Source organism: Fukomys damarensis, unplaced genomic scaffold, assembly GCF_012274545.1.
Source record: "Fukomys damarensis isolate Sample0158 unplaced genomic scaffold, DMR_v1.0_HiC HiC_scaffold_17, whole genome shotgun sequence".
NCBI classification, from domain to species: Eukaryota; Metazoa; Chordata; class Mammalia; order Rodentia; family Bathyergidae; genus Fukomys; species Fukomys damarensis.
The window spans coordinates 58035067-58047707 of NW_022900929.1; the positions used below are offsets into that span (position 1 = coordinate 58035067).

Consider the following 12641-nt stretch of genomic DNA (forward strand, 5'->3'; position numbering starts at 1 on the left):
TATACAGGCTGGGCTCAAACTCATAGTCTTCCTACCTCAGTTTCCCAGACTGCCAGGATTACAGGTGTGCATCACTATGCCTGGCCGTTTTTATATTTTTTAGTGGAGTATTTGAAGTTGAACATTTAGAAAATTAGGTTGTATATCAGTAACTTGTTAGAATAAAGCCCATTGATCTGGACATCAAATTAGGTTTTTTTAAACAGTGAAAATGAATTGAATGCTAAGGAATATACTATATAGCTCTTGTTTTAACTAAGTAGCACCCTAATGCTTATTTCATCACATATTTGAGGTAACATTACTACCTTCATTATTAAACACATTTCAAAGGTTAACTATATTTAACCTTTTGGGGGGAGCAGCAAATCAATCCCTTTGTTCAAAATAGATGTTATATTATAAATTATCAAAGCTGCTTCAGCTGCCTTTTTACTACATTTTAAAGTTAAATGTACTATTTAAGGTTTGTTTTTTGAGACAGGGTCTTGCCATGTAGTGCAGGCTGGCCTTGAACTCATTAGATAGCCTAGGCTGGTTCTCGATGATCCTCCTGCCTTAGTTTCCCGAGTGCAGGGACTACAGAAGAGCACCACCACATAGAGTTTTTAAAAAAATTATATTCAAAAATAGCTGTAAGTCTTTTTTTTTTTAAAGCTGGCTTTAGGGCCAGGGATTTAGCTCAGTGGTTGCACTGCCTGCCTCGCAAGCACAAGGACCCGAGTTCGATCCCTGGTACCAAAAAAAAAGAAAAAAGCTGGCTTTGCAGAGAATTAAGGCATGGTGCTCTAAGGACTCAAGTGTATGTAACAGACTAACTTCTCTCCTGTGCATTTAGAATGGCACTAATTAAGTACCGTCCTTAGCAGGGCTGAGAAGGTAGCCGAGGAATTTTCTATGTACCACAGTTCTGATGAGAAATCTTGATTGACAATGTTAAAGTCATCCTGGTTTGTCTTCTTTGCACTTGTACCTTCTCTTAAAAACCTCCCCTACTCTGCAAAATGCCAACAACAATAAGCATTATTTGGAAGACACACCACTCCTTACATATAAGCACCCGTTACCATGTCTCACAGAAAGTAAAGGCTTTACCAATGGCAGATGGCTCTGATAAACACTAGCAGTCAAACCAATATTACCCCCGTAAGACCAATAGATATATAGAAAGGAAAGAAAACGTAGCCAACACGGAGACTTTGAATCCTTTTCTCTCACAATAATAATGTTCTGTTTGGTAAATATTTCCAGCACTCAGAGACTATTTAATGTCTTCCACTAAGCAAGCATGGTTGGTAGTTAAACAATAGAAAGTAAAACCACAAAAAGATGTTATAATTGATCTCATGAGCTATTATGTTCTTAATTTTTAAAATTTATCAATAAGAAAAATGAAGGCTAGAAGAGAAAATAGTTTATCATTACAGATATTTCCTCAAGTCGTTGTATGTTTCTCCTGGGTTTTGATTGATTCATTATTAAATACAGAAACTTTTAACAGTACTCTATTAAGGCTATGGTTTAGATGTAAACTGTCCCCCATACGTCTCATGTTCTGAGGTGGGGCTTTGGAAAGTGACTGGCTCCTGGGGTGCTACAGCCACCATTGCTGTTAGGAGGGGCGGCCTAGTTGCAAAAAGATTGTATTCCTGGTTCCCCCCTTCTCTCTCTGCCTTTTTGGTTGCCATGGCTTGAGCTCCTTTTCCTCTGCCAGGCCCTTCTGCCAGCTTGTTTCTGCCTTGGAGCCAGCCAACCACAGGATGGAACTATGATCCAAATAAACCACTCTTCCTTTATTGGATATTGGGTATTTTGTCTCAGCCATGTGAATACTAACATAATTAGTAAAGATGATACTTTTAATGAGTAAGTAATGACACTTTTCCTATTTACCTTATTTCTGCTCCTGTAGTATCTTCTCCCAAATTACCATTTCTTGGACTATGTGGATTTGGGGCTATAAATACTGACTTAAATAGCTAGTAAGTAAAACACTGCACAGAGATTCTCCCAGTAGGTGATTTATTCCCGGGGAGTGATAGCTGAATTTTGAAATCTGGGTTTGTTTTGTTTCTTTGAAACATTTCTAGCAATATAACTAGAGAATCAAGGAACTATACGTGTCAGTTCAAGCTGAGTCTTGCTAAAATGAAGATATAGGAACATCAAAGGAAAAATGGAAGGCTGTTCATCTTTCCTGGAAATACGCTTTGCAAGTACATTAAATTTGTCAGCTTGCCTCTTTCAATTGTCCCAAAATTAACACATAGCTTTAGGCAAATGTCTCTTATGGAGGTAAGCAATAGATTTCAAAGGCCATCATAGGAATGTCAAGTAAACAGCATTAACAGATTTATCCATTTTATGGAGTGATATGACAAGTCATGAATAGTTTGTTCATTTATCTTGAACTATAGAACAGCTATCATTTTTCTTAGATGAAGCACAATGATCATTCGTCCTTGGTACAATATATAACAAGTTTCCTAATGAAGTCATTTAACAAATACAGTACATATTATTAATCTCTGATGTAAAATTCAACTGCAACTAAATCTAATTATGCAGCAAGGGATCTAGTGTTAGAACATACTCAATGTACATATGAAAAGAAGATATTCTTTGTTTTGCCTACATTTCCCCTTGATGTAGCAAAACACTACTTATGACATCTAATATCATGATTTAGGTGACGTCGCTAGTTAAAGCTACTTTATGGACATAATATATAGCTTCAGCGAGCCTGTCAGACATGTATCTTCAGGAAACTAGGCTTTATTCGTTCAGATACTTGCCTGCTTGTTTCACAAAACACTTTGTTAAGTGAAAGGAAGAATAATGTCTCCAATTGAAAATCAGAGGGAGTTTGGGGCTGACAGAATGCAATTGCCCAAGTTAGAGTGAACCAAATTGATCTGAAATCATTTAGATAACCATGTGATGGGCAGTGGACAGCATTTGTTCATGAAGACAGATCATGCCAGGCAAATCTGATTTATTTGGTCTTATAAAATTACTCAACAAGTTTGTGGGTAAAGAAAACGCCATGGACAAACAATATATCTAAATGTTTCTAAAAGCCTTTGATGTGGGTCTGCATGAGATTAAGATAATTGAAATGCCGGGGCGATGTCTGGATAACAAAGCAATGGTGTGGTTATCAGATTTAAAACAGAATAATCATAAAACAGATCATAATATCTAACTAATACTTTTGGCAGAAGACCATAAAAAGGGCTAGTATCTTTATAAATCAATACTGTAAGCAAGTATACAATGACTTAATCTACAAAAATTAGTTTTTTCAGGGAGTACACATCTCATAAACAGAAATTTTTTCAAATTGTTTTATGGCTTGTCCAAAATCAGCTATTACTTTACTTTGGCCTCTACTGATATTTATGAAATTTGGAATCTGTGGTGCCTGCCAAAAACACTGAAACAGGTAACTATAAGTTTGAAAGGCTTCCAAAGCCTGGTAAAATTCAGTGAAAATCTTACGTAGGTTTGTGAATAAATTCCTTTGTAGATTTTTAAGAGCTAAGAGACAGCTTAAAAGAAAATATTCACGGGCTGGGGATTTAGCTCAGTGATGCCGCCACCTGCCTCACAAGTGCAAGGTCCTGAGTTCAATCCTTGGTAGCAAACAAAACAAAACAAAAGCAGCCTTAACAATATAATAATTTTAGCAACTATTTCTGAATAAAAATAAGGAAAGGGGATATGGAAGGAAAGTTGAATATACTTTGATGCATTTTACAATGTTATTGTCAAATGGGAAAATACCATCAGTATATACTCACAGGAGTACAGTGAAATATTTAGGGATAACTATGGGATGGCTACGAAGCAATCAGACTGGGACAGAGCCATGGGGACTCAGACCCTTGGTATTTTGGACATTAATTCTTGAGCTGATGGGTAATGGGGAGACAAGTAGAATTGGGAAGCATCAGCAATGTGGTAGTCCAGGGAGAGAGTGTTTGGAAATGGGTGGGCATCTGCTAATCAACATGGAAATATTTTAAAAACTGACATAGTTTTTTCTGGAGAGTTTTATGAAAGACTATAATAGACAAAGGACTTCAAGAAAAACAAGTAATGGAAAGTTTGACTAAGTTAAATTATAAAAGGTGAAATACTATTTTAATGTATATGACATTGATGTCAATAATAAATAAATACAAGTTTATTTGAACAAAATAATACTTTGACTTATCTAATTGGCATGTTTTTCATCTAATTGGCATTTTTCTTCTTTTAAATGATGACATAGTTGAAGAATAGGGAAAATAGCAATGACATAGTTGAAGAAAAAGAAATAGGGAAAATATTCCTGCTAATAGAAGTAGAAATAGGCACAGCCCAACGTGGTGGCGGGCTCCTGTAATCTCAGCACTCAGGAGGCTGAGGCAAGGAGGACTGCCGAGAGCTCCAGGATAGCCTGCGCTGCATAGTGAACTCAAGCCTGGCTTGAATTATATAGCGAGGTACTGTCTCAAAACAAACAATCATTCTGAAGGACAGTTTTGGAGTATTTGTCAGAAACATTGTGAATAAATAGTTTGATTTAATGGTTCTAGAAGTTTTAGGTTAAATAATGAAGACAGCTGGATTTCAGAAATAGTCTTAAAGCATAAAAGGATATGAAAAGATAGCAAGAAATAACCAGACCATATGTGAAGAAAAAACGGGAAGCTGAGAATGGCTGCTGTTCTGTCCTAAAGGAAAATCTGATTTGTGACACAACTTCCATTTTGGTAGACTTTCAAGGCAAGGGAGACAGAAGACAAAACCAAACCAAACCAAACCCAGAACCTGGATAAAGGAGGAAATCTATTCCCTTACAAGATAGTGGGACTCCAAAGACCTTGGGTACTTACTGCTTTATTCAAATTTTTAAATTCCCTGGGCCAATGAGTCATATACCTTCAATTTAGGTTAAAACAATTCTGGCCTTACAGAAGCAGATAGAAATCATTTCTTAAAATCCTTCATCATAGGCCTATAATCATTCTAGAAATAATTCTTCAAATACACTATCAAGCACACAATCAAAGAAATCAGATATACAAAAAACTAAATGAACAAGAATCAACAGAGATGACAAACAGGCAAAATACTCATGAAGATTTCAGATATTGAATTTACAAGGTTCAGACTATAAGATTATAAAAATTATGATATTTTCAGACTATAAGATTATAAAAATTATGATATTAAAGACGTAAAGACCAACTTGATGATAAATACAGAGAACAGAAAAACACAAAAAGTAACAGCAATTTTGAGATTGAAAAAAGAACCAAATAGAATTTCATTGAACTAGTTTTTTTTTTTTTTAATAATTGAGTTTATTGGTACTTTTTAGGTATACAGTACAGTTACAGTCATCATTGGGATTCATTGAGCTAGTTTTAAAATATTGTAACCACTGTAGTATTTTAAAATAGAATTTATAAGTAAAAATTATATAAATTATAAATGTAATTGTATTTTAAAAATAAATATAAAATTTATAAGTATAATTTATAAATGAAAATTTAAAGTCCTATATAATTTTATGTACATACATCTTAAGACCGTGAACCTGAAGAAATAATCTAGAATACAGCATAAGGAGGATACACACACACACACACACACACACACACACACACACACACACACACTAAAAAAAAATTATAAATGTTTGTATTTTAAAAATAAATATAAAATTTATAAGTATAATTTATAAATGAAAATTTAAAGTCCTATATAATTTTATGTACATACATCTTAAGACCGTGAACCTGAAGAAATAATCTAGAATACAGCATAAGGAGGATACACACACACACACACACACACACACACACACACACACACACACATTCTAGCCAGACTTCTAGAAGAAGGGAGATAAAATGAGTAACAATTATTTGAAGGGTTAATTCCTGAAGATTTTTCAAACTGACAACACTTTATGTACATACATCTTAAGACCGTGAACCTGAAGAAATAATCTAGAATACAGCATAAGGAGGATACACACACACACACACACACACACACACACACACACACACACACATTCTAGCCAGACTTCTAGAAGAAGGGAGATAAAATGAGTAACAATTATTTGAAGGGTTAATTCCTGAAGATTTTTCAAACTGACAACACTTCAAGACACTGATTTTATGAAACAAAAACCTAATAAACAAAATCTATAAGCACACTGAAGTAAAACTTTTTAAATTTAGGAGATTAAAAACAAATATTAAGAGCATCCACAGAAAATGACACATTACTTTCAAAAGAGCAACATCTATCAATAGCTAAACAACAGCTTTCATTAGTAAAAATGAGAGACAAGAGACAGTGTAATGTTCTTTTCATTGTGCTGAAAGAAAATAGCTACCAACTTAATGATCTATAGTAGATTTAAAAAAAAAGCCATGTCAGATACCCTGGAGTTGATATATTTTGTCACTGGCAAATCTTTGGTGAAGAAAAATTTAATGCATGTTTTTTAGATAGCAGGAAAATGACTCCACATGGAAAGTCAGAGGTATAAAGAATTAAGAGCAAAAAACCAAAAAGTGGGATACATGTGTGTAAATCTAATATTAATTATGTAAAATACTAATATTGTTTTATGGGGCTGTAAAGTAAAAAATTTAGATAAACAACAATAGCATGAAAGTCAGGAAAGAGTACAGAGTTCAAGGGTTCTAACATCCATTTATCACAAAGATAAATTTTGCTAAATTGAAAATGTGTGATGTAACGTTAATAATGATAAAGGGATACAAAAGTTTTAAACTGGTAAAGAGAGAGATTAGATATATAAAAGTAAGATATCAACGTAAAAGGGAACAAAAGAGGAGAAAAAATGAAATGGAACAGATCAGACAAAGAGAAAGCGCATTATTTTGGTGATCATAGTAATGGGAATTGAACCCGGGGGCTCTGTACACTGCGCTAACCCCCTTAACTCCCTTTAAAACAGTCTTGCTAGGTTGGCTAGGCTTCTAATTTATATCCTACTGCCTCAGCCTCCCAAGTAGCTGGGATTACAGGCGTGGGCCACTATCCTGGCTAGAAAGTACTTTCTAGTTTGTTTGAGACACAGTCTTGCTATATAGCCCAGGCTGGCCTTGAACTCAAGATCCTCCTGCTTTAGCCTCCTGAGTATTGAGATTATAGGTGTGTATCACCATCCAGAGCGAGGTAGCATTCCCCTGCCAGGAAGTGTTTTTCAAAATGGCAGGTTTAATTTCAAACATAGTAACAATTACACAAATGTAAAAGGACTAAATGCTGCAATTATAAGTTAAAGACTGATTGGTTATAATATCCACCTGCCATCAAAAGGAGACACATGATAAAGATAGGCTGCAATTAAAAAGGAAACAGAAGCTGGGGATTTAGCTCAGTGGTTCCAGCGCCTGCCTCGTAAGTGCAAGGACCGGTACCCGCCTCCCCCAAAATTGAGAATCACAAAAAGGAAATAGATACCTTGCAAACACCAGTCAAAAGAAAGAACTGATGTGTCTGGAAAACATCAGACAGAACGCACTTTAAAGAGGAAAGCATCACCACTGATAAAGAGGAAGTTTATACTTAGGAGGTGTTCAGTTAGCCAAGCAGTTTGCTTTAATTAATATGAATCTTGAGACTATGGCAAAGTCTCAAGATCAGAAACAGCAAAATTTGAAAGACTACAAAGATTAAACCCCATAAATTACCATGGAATGTGGCGGGGGCAGAGACATAAATATAAACTTGCCATGTATATCTGCAAAGTGCATATTCTTTTTAAGTATATGAATTGGATATTAAATCTAAACATACAGATATAAAGATTGACAAGGCTCCCTGCCACCCAAGCCAGGTAAGACTCCCATCAGTATCCCCAAATGTTTATTGGAACACAAATACACTGTTATTTGTAAAACAAAAAGCAGGTAAGATAGTCAGTCTTCACCCTTACAAGTTCGCAAGCAATACCAAGTGTGGATACTCACGTACTTGATAGGAGCATTAGTATTGGTGAGTTATGATGAGGATACTAGTTCATCTCATTTAATACTCTTTATATTATGTATTATTATATAATGCCTAATTTTGAGATAAGAAGACAGATTAAGTCAGTTTTCCAAGATATTCTCACTGGTAAGTGACAGTGCTAGGATTCAAATCTACTCTTTTTATGTTCAATGAACCAGTTCAAGAAAATACTTATTCAGTTGAGACTGAAAGTAAAGAAGGAAGAATTCTTACAGAAGAGTCTCTAAAAATATTTGGAGGCAATCTTTGTGCAACACTTGACAAAGGTTTAAGTGTCTATGATACCGAAGAGTTACACACTGAGCCAAAAAAGTGGGAAAATGGCTTGATGAAAGAGCTGTTATAGAAGGTGGAGGTAGTGCTAGGGATTTGGAGTGTAGAAGGCCTAAGGCAAAAGACCTATCATGTACCCAGTAGAAAAGAAATTAAAATGGCCTCTCCTAGATGCTGTCTTATACCATCAAAAACTCCTTTTCTTCTAGTTCATGTTCACTATTTCCTTTATGCTTATTGTTCTTGAAGTGAATCCCAATTTCAGTGGACAGTCTCTCATGACTAGGTGAAAGTCAAGTTGTAGATTCCCTCCACTCGCAAGATTTTGGAGTGTGCATTACCTATTTTACTGCTTAACACATGCATGAAACACAGAGATAAGAATGATTATATATCAGCCGGGCATGGTGGCGCACACCTGTAATCCCAGCACTCAGGAGGCTGAGGCAGAAGGATCGCTGTGAGTTTGAGACCAGCCTGGGCTACATAGTGAGTTCCAGGTCAGTCTCAACTACATAGTGAGATCCTGTCTCAAAAAACAAAAAATAAAAAAGAATGATTATATGTCAATTATTTAAATATACTTGATATTTCAATAACTAAACCCACATAACCTATAAACTATTTTAATATATTTTGGCTGAGCTCCTTATTCCATCTTATCCCACTGTCTTAGCTTCTCCACACCTTCCCTCCACCCACAACTTGATTCCAATATAGCCATTAGATTTATCTTTCAAAAAAACTCAAATATATATTTGTGGCATTGGGGATTGAACTGAGGGCCTTGTACATGTTAGGTAAGTGCTCTGACACTAGGCTACATTCCTGGCCTCCAAAATTAAGGATTTGATATCATTTACATATTTCTTCTAAAAATCAGCAGGTTTTACTGAGAAACATCCATACACAATTTAATGTGGCTTATAATGCCCTTTGTAATCTGGCTTCAATTTATTTTTTTAATCTCAGCTCCTTCACTCCCTTTCACATTCTGCTACAATAAGAAAAACAAGACATCCATTTATGTCCATTTATAGAGAATGCTATGCTGTTGAGTCTACTGATGAGAAACTGGGATCACAGAGTAAGTAAATGGCAGCATAAGATTAAAACTTGGGTCTCACTGACTCCAACTCATGGACCTAACCCCATAAACCATTTTACTGTCTTCTGTCTTTCACATGTTTGGTGAATTTTGTCCTAACCAAAATTAATTTTGAGCATATTAAATACGATACAAGCTGGGCATGATGGTACCTGACTATAATCCCAGCACTTAGGAGGCTGAAGCAGGAGGGTCACCATGAGTTGGAGGCCAACCTGGGCTACACAGGGAGACCTTATCTCAGAAAACAAGGGGGCTGGGGATTTAGCTCAGTGGTGCTGCAACCTGCCTTGCAAGTGCAAGGTCCTGAGTTCGATCTCTGGTACTAAAAAACCAAGCCAAACCAAAACAAAAAAATGCTATACAGAATCACTGCTGTCTTGTATCATAATTGAGTATAAAATACAAGCCAGTCATATAACAAGTTATTCTGTCTTTCTGCAGAATTTACGGTTGCCATTAGTGTCAATAGCCTTCCTTCACCTCTGATACTGAAATAATAATTCCCACTCATTAGGATTCACTGTGTGCCACTCACTGTATATGTTATAGGCAATGCCCAAAACACCCTGTGAGATTAAAATAATTATTATAATATAAATATTATTATTAGTAGTAGTGGTAGTACTGAGGATCAAACCCAGGACTTTGCACTTGCCAGGCAGGTGTGGTGCCACTGAGCTACATTCCCAGCCTTAGTTAATTATTGCTATTCTCATTTTGCAAAGAGGAAACTGAAGCTAAAAAAGGTTAAATTGCTCAAGATTAAATAGCCAGCAGTAGAGCTGGAATTGAATTCAAGCTTATTTTAAAGTCTGTGTCCTTGATCACTGTCTTATGCCATCTCCCGTTAAAGATCATAGATTGAGTTGCTCGATAACTTAATTCCTATCCTCCATGCCTAATGCCTGAAATCCCGTTTCCCACATATAGAGTTTTCTCCTGTCTACCATGTGTTTCTGAGTAGCCAGCCCAGCTTCATTTTTGCTTCTATTTTCCTGGTATCTGGGTTACTTAAAAGCTTAAAAATACTAGAATTCTCTCGGGAATTTTATAGGGAATGACTCCAAAGGGATCAAATGGGAACAGTCTAAGTCACGAGTTGAGTGGCTGACGCAGGGAAGTCTTCCAAGAGCACACAGCACAAGGAAAACCTTTTGATTCCTCACATTCCTCTGCACCTAGCTTCTCAAATGCTCAGGATTTGGAATCCTTATAACTCCTCTGTGATCATGCAGAGTGACCTTGAAGTCTGTACAATCAATTCATTTATATATGTCCAGCATTGTTCTAGACACGGATATACAGCTATGGACAAAGAGCCTGCCTTGGTGGATCTCATAGCACGCTAGGAAATAACTATGAACAAATGTAGTAGCAAGGAGAGATAAATGCTAATAAAAGAAAATTGAGGGCCAGGAATTTAGCTCAGTGGTGCCGCCGCCTGCCTCACAAGCACAAGGTCCCACATTCGATCCCTGGTACCAAAAAAAAGAAAATGGAGGGGTTGTATCCCAGTGATAGAGTGCATGCTTCTCATGTATGAGGCCTTGGGTTCAATTCCAGCACAACAATAACAAGCTGAGTAAAGGGACAGAAAAATGAAGGGTGGTGGGAGAGTTGTTATTTATTAAGGCTGTCAAGAAGATCTTTCTGAGATACAATTCTTTAAGAAAAAACCTGAATGAATTCAAGGAACAAGATACAAGCATGTCTGAAGAAAGAGCACTCAGAAGAAAACAGCTCAAAGTAGAAGCGTGCTTATCACATTGGAGGAGACTAAGGAAACTGGGGTGGAAGGGGAGACACCAGCAGGAGACGTGGTTTCAGAACAGCCAGTGTTAAATACTCTGAGAAACTACATTATACAGTGTATTAGCTATGTTATTCTCTCAGTATTTTGTTGTGAAACTTTATTTTTTCATAAAATAAAAAAAATCTACAGCAGTCTCTGGAACATATTAAATTCTACTATTCAATAAAGCATAATTGATTATTGACCTTTTACTTAAAAAAAAAAAACAGCCAAGGACCAATGAGAGCTTCGGATTTTATTCTAATGTGATGGGAGGCCATTTGAAGATTTTGAGCAGAAGAGTGAAACAGTCAGGCTTATATATACTATAAGGGGGGAGGGGTGGATGCAAAAGACCAAACAATACACTGATAATCTAAGAAATGTTTGGATTCAGGAAATGCTTTAAAGAGAACTGGTAAGACTCGCTAATGGGTTATGAAGTGTTTAGCTTGAGCCAAAAGGTTTTGGGTTTTGGCCTGAACAGCTAATTGAATGAAAGTGCCATTTACTGAGCGAGGACACTAAAACAGGGGCTAGATTTAGGAGAGCAAGCCAAGCGTGCAGATTTAGATTTGGGAGAGAAGGTTGACTTACACATTCTTGGGGATCACAGGCCTCTAGGAGCTGCTACTGGGGTTAACCTTTTACAAGATGGGTCCAGGTGGAGGTGACAGGCAGAGAAAGAGCAGAAATACTTTCCCTCTGAGTAATCCTCTAGATGTCCAAGTGATCAAAAACTTAGTCATCTGAGCCTGTCTTATTCAGGACCAGAAGAAATCATTCTCTTCATAAAATTTCCCAGTTTTGATTGTCTCAATTTTTGAATTCAGATCGAAGTAAATTATTCCACAATTAGAGATAGAAAGCTTAAAATGTAAACAGCTTAAGAGATAAGCCAGGGTGTGTGAGTTTTTGTCAGAGTATAGCAGATGAAGATGCTTAGTGTTTTAAGGAGAAACAGTTGTCAAAATCAAGAGAAACCACGTAGATAAAACAAAAACTTAATGATCTTTGCCTGAAACTGTCCTGTTTATCATAACATCTAAGTAAGAAAGTTGAGAAAGAAGTGTTCATTATCTTGAAGGATGATCCAGGCCAGTGATGGCAACTTTTTAGAGATTTCAAGATACAGTCTGCCACCACTGCTCTAGGCTTATATTTGAGTGAGGAGTAGGTGTCTAAGTTCTTTCTCTTTCCTACCTTTTAATCCATAGTCTCTTCCAAAAGGTGATCTTCAATTTGAAGGCTGATGGCATGATAGAGACTTGTAACCTGTTATTTCAAATAGTCGGCCCTGGAGAATGCTACTTTTCTGTTCAATGCTCCATTTGGTGTTGTGGTGTCCTAGGGGAAAGGTTACCACATTTAATACCAGAAAGGATTTAAGGCAGCTACAATATATATATATAT

At 36.4% G+C, this 12641-nt stretch overlaps 1 long non-coding RNA gene across 2 annotated transcripts in view; it reads right to left on the reverse strand.

Annotated features, from left to right (window-relative positions):
- Window positions 1–12572, reverse strand: part of LOC104868708 — a 53653-nt gene extending 41081 nt beyond the window's left edge. For both annotated transcript variants that reach the window (XR_782082.2, XR_004517719.1), the window contains exon 1: window positions 12432–12572. This is a non-coding gene — a long non-coding RNA (uncharacterized LOC104868708). The remainder of the gene's footprint in view (window positions 1–12431) is intronic.
- Window positions 12573–12641: the final 69 nt, after the last annotated feature.